Source organism: Hibiscus syriacus, unplaced genomic scaffold (genome assembly GCF_006381635.1).
Source record: "Hibiscus syriacus cultivar Baekdansim isolate YM2019G1 unplaced genomic scaffold, ASM638163v2 tig00002840_pilon, whole genome shotgun sequence".
Classification (NCBI taxonomy): Eukaryota; Viridiplantae; Streptophyta; class Magnoliopsida; order Malvales; family Malvaceae; genus Hibiscus; species Hibiscus syriacus.
The window spans coordinates 9,589,056-9,607,326 of NW_024061947.1; the positions used below are offsets into that span (position 1 = coordinate 9,589,056).

Consider the following 18,271-nt stretch of genomic DNA (forward strand, 5'->3'; position numbering starts at 1 on the left):
GTCTCATCAGACTATTACGTCGAGAATCATAACCTACCCTGGAGCATCTAACTTAAACCAATGGAAAAGCCTCGTCAATTATGAGCAATTTGAAGACAAATTCAGGTGGTTAAATGAAGCCATTAAAGATATTAAGGTTGTTAATGCCCCTCACAAGGAGTTGGAAGCTAGAGAACTCAGTTTGGTCCCTGATTTTGTCATCCCACATGAATTTAGGGTGCCTAATTTTGAAAAATATGATGGCACTAGTTATCCCCTAATTCATCTAAAGATATTTTGTAGAAAGATGAAAGGGTACCTAAATAATGACAATCTGTTAATTCATTACTTCCATGATAGTCTTGCTGGGCCAGCTATAGTATGGTATAATCGTTTGAACAAAGAACAGATCAAGACATGGGTCAACCTAGCTGATGCTTTTTTGGGATAATATCAATATGTTAAAAGCTTAGCCCCAAAACATCATGACCTGCAAAGGATAAGAATGAAAGCTACTGAGAGCTTTAAAGAAAATGCCCTAAGATGGAGAGGAGTGACAGCACAAGTTTAGCCTCCTTTGCTAGAAGAAGAAATATCATATATGTTTCACGATTCTCTTCCAGCTCCTTTCTTTGAGTTAATGCTGGGAAAGTCGATGAATAACATCAAGGATCTTATGACAGCTAGGGAGTTAATTAAGGATGCAATCAGCAAATGAATCTTGAAAGACACTTCTAAAAACCCAACCGATCAAAAGGAATAAGCTGATGAGGTGAATGAATGTTACGTCCAGAGCTCTCACAGCCGTAAAAGAAAAGGGGAAGCAGGTTACTCGAGACGTCCAAAGAAAGTCCCAAGATCGAAAAATGCTTTGAAAGTGTTCCAAACTCCTATCTCAGATCTGTATCCCCATTTGATTGAAGGTCAATACCTCACATCGAGGTCAGTAAAAGTGCAACCAGACCCTTCTTTCACAACTATGATCAAGATAGTGTCTGTGATTTCCACTTGGGGACATTGGGACATTCTACCGGAAACTATAGGCCGCTATTAAAAGAGATAGAGATGCTTGTGGCAAATGGGACGTTGACACAAGAATTGGTGAAACGGTGGATGACGAACTCGAGTGGGGCATCAGAGCACATAATGTAGCATCCGTTTGAGTTAAGTACCACGACATTAGATGGGTAATGGGGCCTCCTAGTTAGTAAGAGATCATTTATCTATCATGAAGCTTTATTCCATTTGCAACATCTTGTTTGAACATGTTTTTTTTACTTTCTCATCAGTTTGTTGTAATGATGTTTAAATAAATTCATGTTACTTTGAGGATGGTGAACATTGAATCGATTTGTAACTTGAAATTCTTTAAATATCAACTGAATTAAAAACTCTTTAAATGATTAGAGTTATAAATCTTTGACAAGATGACAAGGTTGAAACCTGACAAAACAAAGACCTTAACCTTATCCCCAGAATATACAATCGAACACCATACCTTTTTGTTACAGGGACCGATATAACCTTCTTCTATCATAAGGAATGAACCATAGGCTTGGTATTCAGGTATGCATAGGAGCGGACAACATGGGACATCTTTTGTGTATGATGTTACAAAACCGACTAGATAACACTTTTGTTGATGACGTTCAATGATGGGACAACATGGAATAGCCGAGTAGGTGAATCTAGTTTAGGTTAGTTGCTTGGAAATTGAACTCTAACGATGAGATTTTCTGATTTTCAACAAAATCTAGACTATGACAGGTTCTTCTTGACAAGCTTAAGAAATTGGATCCGTATACCCAGATTATAATATTATATGTATACAATAAAGCTTGACCTGTCCCTCTAGAGCAATTGGTTAAACTCCCCGGCTTTATGGATAGAATTCAGCCAGCCTGATAAAAATGATTATATTATATGTATACAATAAAGCTGAGCTATTCCGCTAAGGCAATTGGTTATAGAGGTAACTCGAAAGCTCTGGCTTTATGAATATATTATATTCAAACCATGACCTTGATCGGGTACTTGGTAATTCGGTGTATGCTCCACTGTGATTGTCAAGTCAAAGACTTTGTGATGAGATGAACCCTTCAGCTAGCCCGATAAAGGCAAATTACAATAAAGCTAATTTCAGCTAGCCAGACAATGGAAAATTAAATCAATTTTATAAATAAGGAGTTTCGGTAAAGATGGACTAAGGGAGTCAAGGAACACCTGTTATAGTCAATTTCATACAAGCACTCAGAAATTTCATTTTTAGATCGATATTTCTGCACTGCCTTGGTTAGAGGAGTCTACAAAGCTGGAACAAATGGAAGAATTCAGAGAATTGAAATAGAAGTGTTCTAGAAAGTCTAGTAATTGATTATGCTAGTTGTGTCTTTTTGTCCGTATCTGATTAAAATACCAAATTGAGAAAGAGGTGCATGTTAAAATATTCACGACGATCGAGAGGGAAATGAAATTTTGGTGGCCGAAACCTTATAAAATAAGAAGCCAACTTGAAGCCAACTCCTCAACTTTGGACACTTGTTAAAGAGTTATAACCCTGAAAATATTAAAGAGCTATTGATTCTTTTGATATTCTGTGAACTCATGGTTATAATTTGATTCTATTGTGAGCCTGAATTAAGGGGCAATGTTTTATAAAAAAAATCATTCTTTGATCCCTATAATAAGAGAAAAGGGAAAAACATTTTCAAACATGACAATTTCAAGTGTGAAAGGTCCTTGAAGCTTGTGAGACTCATTATGCCTCTATTGGAGAAAAGGAATAAGCAATGCCAAAATATGAAGCATTTCACGATCTTGAAGTAGATGGTCCAAGAGAACAGAATTAATGAAAAATGAAACTTATAACATTTCCTTGTGACGTTGTCAATTACCCATCAAGAAGAAGATGATCTCATTATTCAGAAGAGGCATATATTACAGCTTGTATAAAATGCAAGACATTTTTGTTAGAAGAATTGGTCAATTCTTAAGTGTTTGTGACAGTGTGAAGAGACGCCTTCAAACTACTTGACAACACCACTATGTAGTGACACCAGAATGAGAACATTCAAGTTATGATATGTTGGACACGAAGAAATCCATGAGTACCCACTTTGGGGCATTACCAGAAATCTAGATAATGTCGGGATGACAAGATTCAGACCAAGAAGATATTGAGAATGAGTCTCACAATTTGAAGTGTCTGATAATGAATCTCAGAACTTGAAGTGTCAGGGGCAAACTGTGAATTTGAGCAGAGCTTACCTTGTAAAGCAAACCAACCGAGCATCAATCAATGGCAGAGTCCTGAAAGAACAACTCAGAAAGCGTAATTGAGCCAAGGACGGAAATGTGGTAACTTAGTGGTATTTCTGATCATAGCAAGAAGTTGAGAGAGAAAGTAATTTCTCCGAAATGAAGATAGAAAATGAAGACAACAAGAAGATAGAAGAAGATCAGATGGCTCTTTAGAAATACAATTTGGAAATTATGAAATGTTGCATGGGTATCTAAAGAAAACTCTGGAAGGAATGGTCAAGTAGAAGAAGATTGAGTTCACCACTTTGAAGTCAAATGAAGATTGAATCGATATTTATGCATTCATGAGAACATCATTTGCATAAAAGAAAAAGCATTACACTAATACATTTAATTGCATTCGTGTTTCATGCATAAACACATGGTTTTGACAGATCCTCCAGTGAAAAGAGAAGATGCAGGATGTTAAAATCCCGACAATTAAAAGGTAGAAGTTAAACATCAAATACAGAGAATTATGTTTAGAGAGACAGAACCTGAGGAACGCAGGGGTCAATCCACAGAGGAAACATTGCTTTGAAGCGGGGCACATGGATCGACCATTAAGTCGTTTTATGAAGTGAAATGAGAAAGATTTCTCATTAAAATATGAAATTTGAGATTTTGAAAAATAAGAAAGGTTTCTTACCTAGTAAACAATTTAAATCCTTTGGGCCATCAGTAAGTCTTTCGAGCATGATGATGAAGTCCTTCGGGCCATCAGTAAGTCTTTCGAGGATGATGATTAAATCTTTCGGGTAATTGTAAGCCTTCACCGAAGAGTAGTGAAGCAAATCCATCAGTAAGTGACATCAGTAAGTCTTTCGAGCATGATGATTAAATCCTTCGGGTCATCATTAAGTCTTTCGAGCATGATGATGAAGTCCTTCGGGCCATCAGTAAGTCTTTCGAGCATGATGATTAAATCCTTCGGGTAATTTGTAAGCCTTCACCGAAGAGTAGTGAAGAAAATCCGTTAGTAAGTGCCATCAGTAAGTCTTTCGAGTATGATGATTAAATCCTTCGGGTAATTTTTAAGCCTTCACGGAAGATTAGTGAAGCAAATCCGTAGTAAGTGCCATCAGTAAGTCTTTCGAGCATGATGATGAAATCCTTTGGTCTATCAGTAAGTCTTTTGAGCATGATGATTAAATCCTTCGGGTAACTGGTAAGCCTTCACCGAAGAGTAGTGAAGCAAATCCATCAGTAAGTCTTTCGAGCATGATGATGAAATCCTTCGGGTCATCAGTAAGTCTTTCGAGCATGATGATTAAATCCTTCAGGTCATTTGTGAGTCTCTCGAGCAAGATGATAAATCCTTTGGGTCATCCATAAGACCTTCGGGTAGGATATTTTCACACCAAGAGGATAAGTAATTCAAGCCATTTTAAGCCTTCTCGAGTACAAAGAAGTTGATCAATTGATTAAAAGGAAATGTGCACGAGGAGTCATTAACCAATTCAAAGTCCCAGGAAGAGATATGTTCAGATGGCAGTCGAGTCCTAGAAGATTCTCATATCTAGTTGTTGCGAGACAAGCTCCCTCAAGAGAAATGGATTCTCAAAATTCTCTTAAATTTTAAATTTTTCGAGTATAATGTTTTTCAAATCTTCAAGCATACAATAATGAGTGGCAACGTTTGATTTTCAGGTTTAGCCTCCGAAGTTGAGCCTTCATGGGAGAATAATGTAGCAGAATCACACCAGAAGATTGTTCGAGTTTTACTCCCTGAAGCAAGAGGGAGGACTGTAGGCAGAAGATTGTTCGAGTTCTACTCCTTGAAGCAAGAGGGAGCGAACCCGTAGGTGGAAGATTGTTCGAGGTCTACTCCCTGAAGTAAGAGGGAGGGAACCCGTAGGCAGAAGATTGTTCGAGTTTTACTCCCTGAAGCAAGAGGGAGTGAACCCGTAGGCAGAAGATTGTTCGAGTTCTACCCCTGAAGCAAGAGGGAGCGAACCCGTAAGCAGAAGATTATTCGAGTTCTACTCCTTGAAGCAATAGGGAGCGAACCCGTTTTTAGAAGATTGTTTGAGTTCTTTAATCCCTGAACAAGAGGGGGTGAATCCGTCATTTGAAGATTTTTCAAGTTTCATTTATCCCGAAGTAACAGTGGAGTGCTTTAATCTTTTGAAGTTCTCAAGACCGACAAACTCGATTATCTTTTTATATTTGCTCTATTCTCGTTACGCGATAATAAGCAAAGAGGGGCAGCTGTAGATACTCGATTTGTCCGGGGTTATGTCGGAATAGACCCGAAGCAATGGCAACTTAACCCGACCCCAAACCGATTGAAGGCCTAACTCAAGCCCAGTGACCCTGCATAGCAGTTTCCAGCCCACGTGAATACTCCTTGGAAAACCAAAAAAATGGTTATCGGGAGTTAACATAAACAAAGTGGAGTTTCGATTTTCTTAATCTATCAAGAGCAATTAAAAACTGTAAAGAGTCGGCTTTTTGGGGGGGGGAATTATCAAGCATCACAGATAAAAAAACGAGAAAAAGAAGATTACACACAGAAACCATTACGAGAGATACCAGAGATCATTGTATTTGTTTTTTTTTCCAAAACACAAGAGAGCTTCCCCTATTAATTCTTTTTACAGAGAAGGAAAAAGCATTGTATTCGAAGATCAAAGGAAACAGAGCCCTCTTTTATCGAACCAAAGCAATACACAGAATCAAAAAAGGGTATTTTTTTAAATTTTCATTATCTATTGCTTTCATAATGTTCTTGTGTGTGCATATGTTTTGAATCGAAACCAAATCAAAAGCATAAAGAAATAGTGGTATGTTCACCTTAGTGATAGGGGCTATTTCCAGTGAAGGGAAGTTAAGGGTTGCATCCTTAGGGTGATTAGAAACTTGTTAGTTTAGCATCTTTGGGTCGGTATAGGAGATTATCTTTAGAAAGAGTAATCTAGAAAAAACGTTTAAGAGCCTATTAAAAATGGAACCTTGCCCATAGAAATAAAAGATCCAAATGAAATTTTACCTTTCTTCTTCGTCAGTAAGTTTCTTTCCGTCGTTGGGGGCTTTGAATGATAGAGGATTGTAGTGGTCACTTTGTTTCAGTAGAGGTTTTGGGTCATTACTGTGGCCGTTGAACATGGTGGCAGGCGAAGAGAGTTTTGCAACTCTCTGGTTTCCATCAAGAAGAAAAGAAGAGTGAAGAAGATGATACAAGTGCGGCTGAAGGTTTAGTTTGAAATGAGTTTAGGGTTAGTCTAAGGTAAGTTTTATATTAGCCTATTAGGGTTAATTCCTTAAGGTCACTGGTCTTATATCGATTTAAATGTTTGTTTGTTTATTTATACATTTGGAATGTCATTATGAATCTTTTTATTTTAATCCTACGTATGTTTGGGATTTATCCTGATTCCAATACTTATAACTCTGTTAAGTTGCATGTTAGTCCCACGGTATATCTATTTTATATATTTAAGCCTCATACTTATTTGATGCTTGGTGTTATATATATATTCAGTGTAGTTTGGTTCTATTGCTTATACGCATGCACATTTATTAATGCACACATTTGTCAGCTCTTTGTTATCATGGTTACACATGTCACCATGTAATAACCTTTCATGCATAAATGCATACGCCCATTTATATCATGTTGTTTTTCCAAGCTAATGCTATGTCAGCTTCGGTGTGGGGTCATTATTCAACTTGTCTTTTATTTTCTTCTTTCATAATTTGTGTGTTGAGAATGGTGAATGAGTCGTATGATTAAATGGCTTTAATTATATGTTTTTATGCATACCTTTGAATTTTTACTTGACTCGTTTGTTAGCATATCATTCAATTAAATCGCATGGTAACCTCATTTGCATAACTCGACATATTACATAATTGGATTAAGGGTAATACACTTTTAATTTAAAATTGTTTTAAGTGGGTTGTCTTAACGCATTTGAGGTCCACTTTTAATGATTTTAAAATAAAAGTGTATCCCATTAGTGACGCCTCCATCACTTAAAATTTGGGAATGGAAGAAAAAGAAATGTTCGGCTATTTAAATTTATCGAGAAAAGGTTGTTATAGCTTTTAAGATCTGGTCTCGATATTTGTAAATAATCGAACATTCTTTATCTTTCTAAAACGACTTGGTAATTTTAATTTAATTTATTTGGGTGCTTTTGAATATTATTAAACTCACATCTTTATTTTATGGGATCAAAAGTCAAATTAAGTTCGAATTTCTAAGGTTCATTGCAAAGACGTTAATTAATCGACTAGGTACCGATTTAGGACGTTGTAGGGGTGCTAATCCTTCCCCATACGTAACTGACTCATTAACTCGATTTTGGTAACGCAGACTTTAACTTGTTGTTTTAATTAAAATTAATTTGGTTTTCAAAATCTCACTTTTTCACCTTTAAGAAAAAATTTGTTTCGACAGTTTTACCTCGGTTTTTACAAGGATTTTCGGCGACGTTTGAGTTCTCCGATGGTAAGTCGCTCTTTTTCTCCTCTTTGTCGTTTTGCTTGTTTCTTGGTTTGGAGTTGTTGTGTTGCTTCCCCTTTGTGGCTGTTGGTTCCCATTTTTTTTTTCGTTGGTGTTGGTTGTTGTCGATGTGTTTTTTTTCTTCTTTGCAGGTTCGGTGATGGCTTTTATAGCCACCACAGTGTCTTCCTCAGACCGGTTAAAGGAATAGCCCTCGGTGAGTCACCATAGCTATGGTGGTGACTCACCATAGGGCTTCGACGTGGGGGGCTTCGTGGCATTTCTGGAGGCTTCGTCAAGGCGGCGACGGCGTGGCTACAACGAGTTGGGTCACCTGACAGTGGGAGCGTCGGCAACGAGCGACGGCGGGATTCTGGAAGCTTGAGGCGACGGCTGAGGGGCTAGGGTTTAGAAACCCTAGAAGGGTTTGGGTCAATCTTGGGCCTAGAGCAGGTTGGGCTTGTAAACTGGGCTTGGGTTCTGATATGTAAATGGGCTCCCAGGATCTGGGCTTGTAATATAATTTTTTATTTAATAATAATAATAATAATAATAAATTTAAAAATGAAAAAAAAATTAGTGTCTACCGTAGTGATAATGGAGCTTTACGTGAAGGCAAGTGCATTCATGGCTTTGCAGTGAAACTGGGAATGCTAAATGAAGTGAAAATTGTGAATGCTCTTTTAAATATGTATGGAAAGTCTGGATAGTTACTTGAAGCCTGTTCGTTATTTGAAGCAACTCCTTGGCAGAATTCAGTGTCTTCGAATTCAATGCTTGTAATTTACGTTCTAAATGGGCTTGCTGAGGTAAGTCTGGGAGTTTTGATCAAGCTTCTATGTTGATTGTTCTTCAGGCTTGTGAAAACTTGGGCTTCATAAATTTAGCTGGGAGTATTCATGGTTTAGTTTTAAGGTCTGGTTTAACTGCCAATGTGACCGTTGCAACCACACTTTTAAACTTGTATGCGAAGTTAGGGTGTTTACCTGCTTCAAGTAAGGTTTTTGGAGAGAGATTATATATCCGGACAAAGTGGCGTGGACCGCCATGCTTGCAGGCTATGCAGTGCATGACCATGGAAAAGATGCAATAAAGCTCTTTGAAGTTATGGTGAGAAATGGTGTAGAGCCTGATCATGTTACCTTCACTCACTTGTTAAGTGCTTGTAGTCATTCGGGTCTTGTAAATGAGGGGAAGCATTACTTCAAGATTATGCCTGACGTTTACGGGGTGGAGCATAAGTTGGACCATTATTCTTGCATGGTTGATCTTCTTGGCCGGTCGGGTCTTCTCGATGATGCTTCTGATATGATTAGGTGCATGCCAATGGAGCCAAGCTCTGGTGTCTGGGTGCTCTACTTGGTGCTTGCAGAGTATATAGTAATACCGAACTGGCAAAGGAAGTTGCAGAGAGATTATTTTCTACAGATCCGTCAGATGCAAGAAACTACATCATGCTGTCAAATATTTTTTTCTGCAGCTGGACTGTGGAGAGACGCTGCAAAAGTGAGGGCATTAATGAAAGAGAGAGGTCTCAACAGAACACCTGGATGCAGTTTTGTAGAGCATGAAAATAAAATTCATCGTTTTCTTGCAGGTGATAGATCTCACCCTGAGGCTGATATGATATATAAGAAGCTCGAAGAAATAATTGGAAAGATAAGGAAAACTGGTTTCTTGTCCAAAACCGAGTTCGTTTTACACGATGTTGATGAGGAGCTAAAGGAGAATATGATCAATGAACAAAGTGAGAAGTTAGCCATGGCCATGGGCTTTTGGTGACTGATGCTGCACTGCCTCTGATTATTACAAAAAAACCTTAGAATATGTGGTGATTGTCATAGTATGGCAAAGGCTGTATCGCTGATTGAGAAGCGTACCATCATAATTCGAGATCCAAAGTGTTTTCATCACTTTGATCATGGATTATGTTCTTGTGGAGATTACTGGTAATCCCTCTACAGTACTTGATGAAAACTTGGTGTAATATTGGAAACACTGGGTTTATGTGTAAGGATTCTTCCATTCATAGCCTGATTTTTATGACTAATTTGTAACTTGATATAATGCGCTAGTTGCAATTGTTGTTGTTGCATTGAAGACGGATGATTTTGTGACAAAACCATAATAACTTCGGTTTTGGTGTTTATGAACTGACAGTGCTGGAGTTTTCATTCTGTGGCAAAGAGATGAGAAGTGTCAAACTCATGAGCCACTCCCATGATCGGCATGGCAACTGACGATTTTACTCTGCTATGGTAGTTTAGCTTGTATGTCTGTCCCAAAACTGCATCCACCATTGGAAACGATCATCTTCAGTCACATCGTATCCATGCACCCTCGGTTCTTCTGAAGTGATCGGAACCACTTGTGGCACTATTTCGAGCAACCCTTCGACTCAGTCCATTCTGACTCCCACCTTAGCGGTATGCTTGCCTTTGTCCGGAGCCACTGCAAAGTAGGAAAGGTGGAAATAATGCAAGGTGGTGGAATGCCTGTATTGTTCTCCATTATACTTAATTAATCTACGTCTGCAATATGAATATCTTATTAATAACTAAAAAAGATTCTGAGATAATATCTTGTAATTATATTAAACAATTAAAAAAATGAATGATTGATTTTGATAAATTTAAAGGTATTAAATAGTGGGACAGGGTTATCCTCCCCTTAGTAAGTTTCCTTTTACTTCTCCAACATCAGTGGTCGGCCTTAAACATTTTCTTTCCACAATAATAACTGAATTTCTCATTATTAAAAATACCGAAAGGAATCGGAATACAACGCACTCAAACATAATAAAAACTAGAGACAATAATTATAAAAAATTCATAAAAAAATAAAAGTAGTAAACCCAAAGATACAGAGGAAAAACATAATCTTCCATGGTTAATGACTACCAACGTCTATTATTTTCGTCGTACAAGACATTTTATAAAGTGATAAAAGAGTGATGAACAAATTAAATTATTGTTTCTGACTATATCGACAAATAACATTTTATCGAAGAGGAGATCTGATTTTGCGTGACCACCGACAGACTAATCATAAAATAGACATCGCGATGATTTTTGTAAACATCAAAACGACCGCAAAGATATACGATCGACAACAAAAGAGATTCTTATTTAAAATTAAAATAACTTAAGAGAAAAGAAAAATAAAAGGCAAGTTATAAAAAATAAAAAAATTAATAACTATCAACGATAGACAATTAATATTAAATTGATCTCTCTATAATTAAATAATAATAAAAAGAAAGCAATACAAAAACTTTCAAAAAAAAAAAAATAAGTTAAAGAGAGGGAGAGTATTGATGTAATTTAAATTAGTATATTTCTAATTTACATAAATCTCGAGAATCATGGGATAAAGGAATGCTAAGGAAAGTAATCTAATATAAGGTTATGAAAAGATTATCGGAAATGTTAATATTTTTTTAACATTTTTTATAGAGAGCTACTTAAAATGTTATTTTTTTCTGTCGAAAATATTAATAGCGGGAGTTACCTAAAATGTTATTTTTTTACCAGAAATATTAATATCAATAATATTCATTTTAGGTATCGAAATTAACATTTCCGTAAAAAAATATAAAATTTTAAGTAACGCTCAACCAAAATTATTAAAAAATATTAATATTTTTTATAACATATTTTCTTAACATTAAACTTAAATTATGCCGTCAAACAGTAGAAATATCATGAGACAAATCTTATCTTAAAAAAAATCTTATATTAAAAAACAATTGCGTTTGTTTTATCTGATTTCGGTTGAATCATGACTGTTTGGACATCACGTCTTTCTCTTTAAACAGAAATTAAGAAATATAAAATCTTTGACTATAGAGAGACCTAAAGGAAAATATGTTAATAGTTAGCGAGTTGCAATTAGTTTAATTTTTATTTATAAAGTTTTTCTCTCATTTTTTATTTATAAAGTTTCAATTAAATTTTTTAATTGTAATTTACCAATCAAATATGTTAAAAATTAATTCTAATTATAAAAGTTTGCAATTATTATCCAATTATTCCCGTTTACTTATAGTTTATTTGTGATGTTGAGATACAGTCCAATTGTTTAAGAATAAATTTATTACAAAATAAATATATATAATATTTAAATTGCGAACCACATCCAACATAAAAAAATTAGAACTCAAAGTCTAACATCCAATATCAAATCTTTAATAGACACATAATACCTGCTCACAGCGACATGATTGAGATTGATAGAGGAGTATATAGTTAAAATTCGAATAAATATACATTTAAAATGACGAAAAAATTAAAAAATTATGTAAAATTAAAGGATTAAATGTTAAAAATATAAAATTTATTAAAATGGGATAAATAGGTAATTTAAAATAATACCTAATTTTTCAGTTCTTTTGTTTGAAATTTTTAAAATTTAAATTGACTCAAACAATTCAAAACAAAAAAAAAAATCATTTCAAATCAAATAAAATTTTACTCTCCTCTAATATTTAAACACCCTTAAATCAAAATATAATGAATTTAAACAACACGTTATATTAGGTTGAAGTATTAAATGTTAAGTTTTTAATGAGTCTAACTTTTTGTGCATGCCTATTTTCTCACCCTAGTAATTTTGTTTAGGAAAAAAAAAGTACAAGAGGCCCATCACTTTTCAAAAAAAAAAAAACAATGTCCCTTCACTTTTTTTTTTCTCTTTAATGTGACTTAATTTAGAAAAAATATATTATTTGACCAACATTTTTCATGTCGAACTATGTAACTGTTATTTTGTGTTGACGTGACACGTTAAACATATCAACATCCTATTTTTCTCTCTCAATCTGACCCTACAACTCAAGAAAATAATTTAATGACCCTTGACCATATGTTTAATGTTGTTATAAATGATAAAATTATACCATTCATCACTCAACTATCTTCTCTTTTCTATTTTTGTCACTAAACTTTAAAAGTTTTCAATTTAATCACTCAACTTTTGAATTACTCATGTTTTGATCATCATGATTTATTTTATTAATATTTATACATGATGTAGCATTTATTATTCTTATTTTATTAATATATTATTAAAAAAATTAATTAAATTAAAAGTTTAAAATTATATTGAAACAAAAAATATTCCAAAATTATAATTAAATTAAAAAATATTCACTTTGCTTTATATATTTTCAAATCTCCACTCTCCTCATTTATCATCTCATTTCATTTTTCTTCCTTTTTAACCAAATATTTATTTATTTTTTCTTTAATTACCTGATCTAGCAGCTCATCCCCAGTTTTTAATTTTTTTTACAAGTTCAATCTGGGTTCACTAAATCTGATAATGAAAGGGAAAAAATGAAATCTTTTGTCGAAAATAAAAAATGTCACATCATACATAAATATAAATAAAATAAATCATGATGATTAAAATATGAGCAATTCAAAAGTTGAGTGATTAAATTGAAAATTTTTAAAGTTTAGTGATCAAAATAGAAGAGAAAAAAAAAGAACTATATTGGGTTATTTTCATGAGTTAGAGGGCTAAATTGAGAGAAAAAAATAAGATGTTGACCTGCTTAATGTGCCACATTAACACAAAGTAACGACCTCGTCAATCAATGACGGTAAACGTTGGTCAAAAGACTACATTAAGTTTTTTCCTAAATTAGAGGGTCACATTGATTTTTTTAAGCGGAGGGCATCATGGGCGTTTTTACCGAAAAATCACAGGTGACCGGTATATTTACCTATCTAACACCGGTCAGATTATATTTCTCGATCTAACACCCGTAGCAGTAAAACGTGCTCCATGTCCCGCGCTATATGCTGATTTGGCGCCACGTGGGGTATAGCGCGCCCCCTGTACCGCGCTATACGCTGACATAGCTTACACGTGGGTATAGCGCGCCCCCTGTTCCGCGCTATAGTTGTTTATCTGACACGTGGGTATAACGCGGTACAGGGGGCGCTATACCTTTAATTACCCCTCGTCGTCCCTATAAATACCCCTCGTCCATTACTTTCATCATATCATATTCTCTCAAATTCTCTCTCTGTTTAAGGTATATTTTATAATATTTTTAATATATGATTTAATTTATTTAAGCATTTACTTTATTTATTATTTTACTAATATAATTATTTTGCAGATATATAATGGAAGGCGGTCTACTTCGCTCGGATGGAAATTATATATCTCGACACTTTGCTGATACGGTAACATTTTAAGAATTATTTGTAATAATTTGTTTAATGCATGATTATTAGATTAAGAATTAATTTGTAATAATTTGTTGATTTATTTAATGCATGATTATTAGATTAAGAATTAATTTGTGTTTAGTAGAGCGGTGGAGGCCGGAGACCACACATTCCATCTTCCGTGCGGAGAGTGCAGGGATCTCACAGGGTTCCTGGACTACTTTGTGTCGGGATAATCTAGGACGTGTCCCGGAAAGTTTTATCGGAGGTAGAATATCGTTAAATTTGTTAGATGCCAATTTTCGAGAGTTGAGCGCAGACGCCTCTGAGGATGAAGTTAAGATGTATGCACGGGCATGCATACTGCAGTTGATAGGAGGGTTGTTGATGCTGGACAAATCGTAACCTAGTTCACTGCATGTGGTTGCGACATCTTAGCGACTTTCGTCTGGCCTGATCATTCAGTTGGGGCTCGACAGTTTTGGGTTTGTTGTACAGGGAGATGTGTGGAGCCACTGACTACAGGCGTAATGCTATCGGCAGATGTCTCCTGCTACTGCAGTCTTGGGCATGGTATCAATTGCCCTTTTTATGTCCTGTTGTGAAGAACCCATTCGTATTTCCACTACTTCTGAAGTAATTATAAAACTGATTTTGTATATTAATAATTTTATACAACGTATAATAATTTTTTCCTTGAATAGGTGGTCTACTGATAGGAAAAATCATCAGGAGCTACCTGATGATTTAGAAAAAATTAGAGTGCTCATCTATCAGCAGGCTGGCACACATGTATGAATTTTAATGTTTAAAAATCGATTTTAGATTATAGTTATATAATTAGATTATTATTTTGATAAAAATTATATATATTTGTTTTAGTTTGAATGGGTTCCATATTCTACTGATGATGTGAGGGCGGTGATCCCACCTGAGTTGAGGGGCCCATCAGATGTTTGGATGGCGATGGTCCCTCTGATCTGTTATGCGATCGTCGAGTGGCACTCTACTGATCACGTGCTCTGGCAGTTTGGCTGTTTTCAACCAATTCCGGAAGCACCTCACAATATGGACGAGTTGCATAGCTTAGATAGACGCAGCAAGACAGATACAGATTGGCTGGTGAGGTATCATGAGTGGGTCATATTGTGGGAGGATCGACATCGGTGTCTTCCCCGTGGAGATCCCATTTTACTTAACCTCTTGAGTGTTGCTGAAGGTTATTATGAGTGGTGAAACAGTAATGGGAAATCGTTTCTGCTTCCCGAGGATGCACGAGGGCAGACCTTTCCGCGATGTCGACAGAGATGTTCACCGACACAGCACCATCGTCCCCCGACTCGTAGACGGAGAGCAGGTGCTTCGTTCATCCTCAGCTGCACCAGTAGGACCTTCACAACAGCCACCGCAGCCATTTATGATTCCGCATCCATATATGATGTCGCAGCCTTTCCATTACTAGATGGCACCGCTGCCGCCTTCACCTGGTTTTATGACCCCGCCGCCGCCACCGTCACAGATGACCCCTCCTGGAGGCTATTATGGGTCTATGTTTGTAGATCTGACTTGGGGTTCATATACTGAATATCTGGCGGGTTCAGCCTCATCACCCATGGCCGCAGCGCAGGCACCTCCTGTACAGTTTTCACACTCAGTGATGTCTGGGTTTTATGAGTTTTCTCAGTTTTCGCAGGTCGGTGGGATAGTCAGTCATACACCTCCAGCTTTATTCTATTGAGGTGTTTCATCGTCATCAACTCCTCATCAACCTAATGTACCTGCTCAAGACGACGACGACAGCGATGAGTCAGAACCAGTGATTACGAAAAAATCCTCCTCGAGACCGACAGTCACCGCCCTGCGGAACACATTCGCGACGCAGGCATCGATATATATATATTTTTATTATATTTGTATTTACTTTATTTTGTTAAATTGTAATTTTTTATTATTTCTCATTTAATACTTACTTTATTTTGTTAAATTTGTTGGATTTTTTTTAATGTATTTCAGTTAATTTTGTTTATTACCATTTAATATAAGTTATTGTAATTTGATTATCATTTACCATTTAATTCTTATTGTAAGTTTGTTGTATTTAAATACCAAATTGTTATTAGTTTGATAAAATTTAATGATTTTGTTCGTTTTTTTAATCTTCATCAGCGATTATCAAATGATATTAACTTGAAGTAAATGCAAATTAAAGTACAAGAATTATTATTTGATAAACAAATACATCATTTCCTCATCAATTGTTACTTGATGACAACAGAAGTGTACATGTTTTTCTAGTGTGTCCTGGGTTTCTACAATGGCCACATCTTCTGTCTTGTCTAGATCTTTCTCGAATATCCATATCGCAATGAATTCGATTGGATTTTGGACGACCACGCTCCCTCAATAAACTCGAATTTGGTACAATCGGAAGCCAATCTTGAACCTCATCAGGGTCTTTGTCATTACCTATGGGGGAAACTCAAATTCGTATACCTTAAAAACTTCATATAGTAGGTATACGGGATCTACAAAATGGTTATAGTCATGACGTGTATGCGAGCAAGCTGCTATCACATGAGAGCATGGATACTTCAGAGCTTGAAAAAACCTGCAGTCGCACGTTCTGTCCCTTACATTTACTCTTAACGACACAGCTTAAATCCCTTGAAGAGGTTGCGGCAACTCTGTGACACGAAACATTTCATGCCTTCTAGAGAAGCTTGTTACAAACATTCCATTTGATGCAACAATTTTTTTCTGTAGATCTGCAACTAATCTAGGGTGATAGACATTACCGCCTTGCATCCAGGTTTAAGCTTGTCCCCCGAGCTTCGCAAAAAGCGCCCCCCAAACAAAAATATATAGGTTTTACCAAAGCCGCTACAGGTAAGTGACATGCACTCTTTAAGGTTGAATTGATTGCCTCAGCCAAGTTGGTCGTCATATGTCCATATCGAAATCCACCATCATATGCGTTCGTCCACATTTCTTTATCGATGAGGCTGATGTAATCGTATCCTTCCTCGTTCTTCGCCCGTAAATCTTGAAGCATTGATTTAAACGTTCGAGGAAGTAGTTCGTAACCTGATCAAAAAATGTATAACTTACTAACTTGCTTTCTTTGCAAAAATAAAACGATTAAAAGAAAACAAACTACATCAGTTTCACTTACCCATGCGCACAATTAATTGACGCTCATCATTCTTCTTGTACCTTCCATGATAGTTCGCAACAATGTGTCAGAGATAATACCTATGTTGGACAAAGGGTGGTTGCCACATTGGACCCAAAAACTCCATTGCTGCTTTGATCCCAGCTTCACGATCTGAAATGACACAGATGTTTTCCCTCGTGATAACATGTGCACGTAAATTTCGGAGGAAAAAAGCTCAAGAATATGTATCTTCTCCTTCGACAAGAGCAAAAGCAACTGGAAGAATGTTGCGATTGCCATATTGGACAACTGTCAAGAATAAAACTTGCTTGTATTTTCCATACAAGAAAGTCCCGTCGATCTGGACCACAGGCTTGCAGTATTTGGCAGCATTAACGCACTGTGGGTAACTCCAAAAAACCCGGTAGAATTGGCTTCGATCGCGAAGAACTCGATCATTATGGTATGCATAGGAGCTTTCGAAGTCCACAATTATCCCAGGATTCAACGTCCGCACCAGCCTAAACCAACCTGGAAGTTCGTTGTAAGATGCATCCCATTCGCCATGAAGTTTGACAATGGCATTTTGTTTTGCCAAACCAAGCTTTTTTATAGGAGACAGTGTACCCATACTGCGATTGTATAGCTGAAATCAACACAACAACATCTATATGAGAGCTTGATTTTACCATGGGCATGATGGCTTGGCATATCATTTCAGATTTCAAGTTGGGATGATCTTGGTTGACCCATCCAGCACAATATGTGTGAGGACCGTTGTATACTTTTAGTTACCATATGTTATTTTTCCTCTTCATTTTCGATACGCGAACCATCCAATTGCATCCGTTTTCGCGTCGGGCACAATAGCATACATATTTTTCGGTCGTCGATCGATTGACTCTAGACTGAACAAAATTACAGATATTGTAATTTTTTATAGCCATCACCGCTTCTTCTTTGCTTGAAAACTCCATGCCTAAATATAACTCACCATTATTTATTGATGAGTAATATACATAGTCACTGAGATGAGGCATATCCCCAAATTCTGGCCCGTACATTGCACCATAATCGGCTTCATACATGTGTGCAGGATGGTCAGTTTGTGCTACATTTCCTGGAAATTCATCATTATCGGAGTTGAATTGTGGTGATTCTGGGTGAATGAAATAGTCCAGTCTCAGCACCATCCGCACCAGGCTC

At 36.3% G+C, this 18,271-nt stretch overlaps 1 pseudogene; it reads left to right on the forward strand.

The window, feature by feature from the left end:
• The window catches only part of LOC120152582, a 29,705-nt pseudogene extending 19,822 nt beyond the window's left edge, over positions 1–9,883 (forward strand).
• Positions 9,884–18,271: the final 8,388 nt, after the last annotated feature.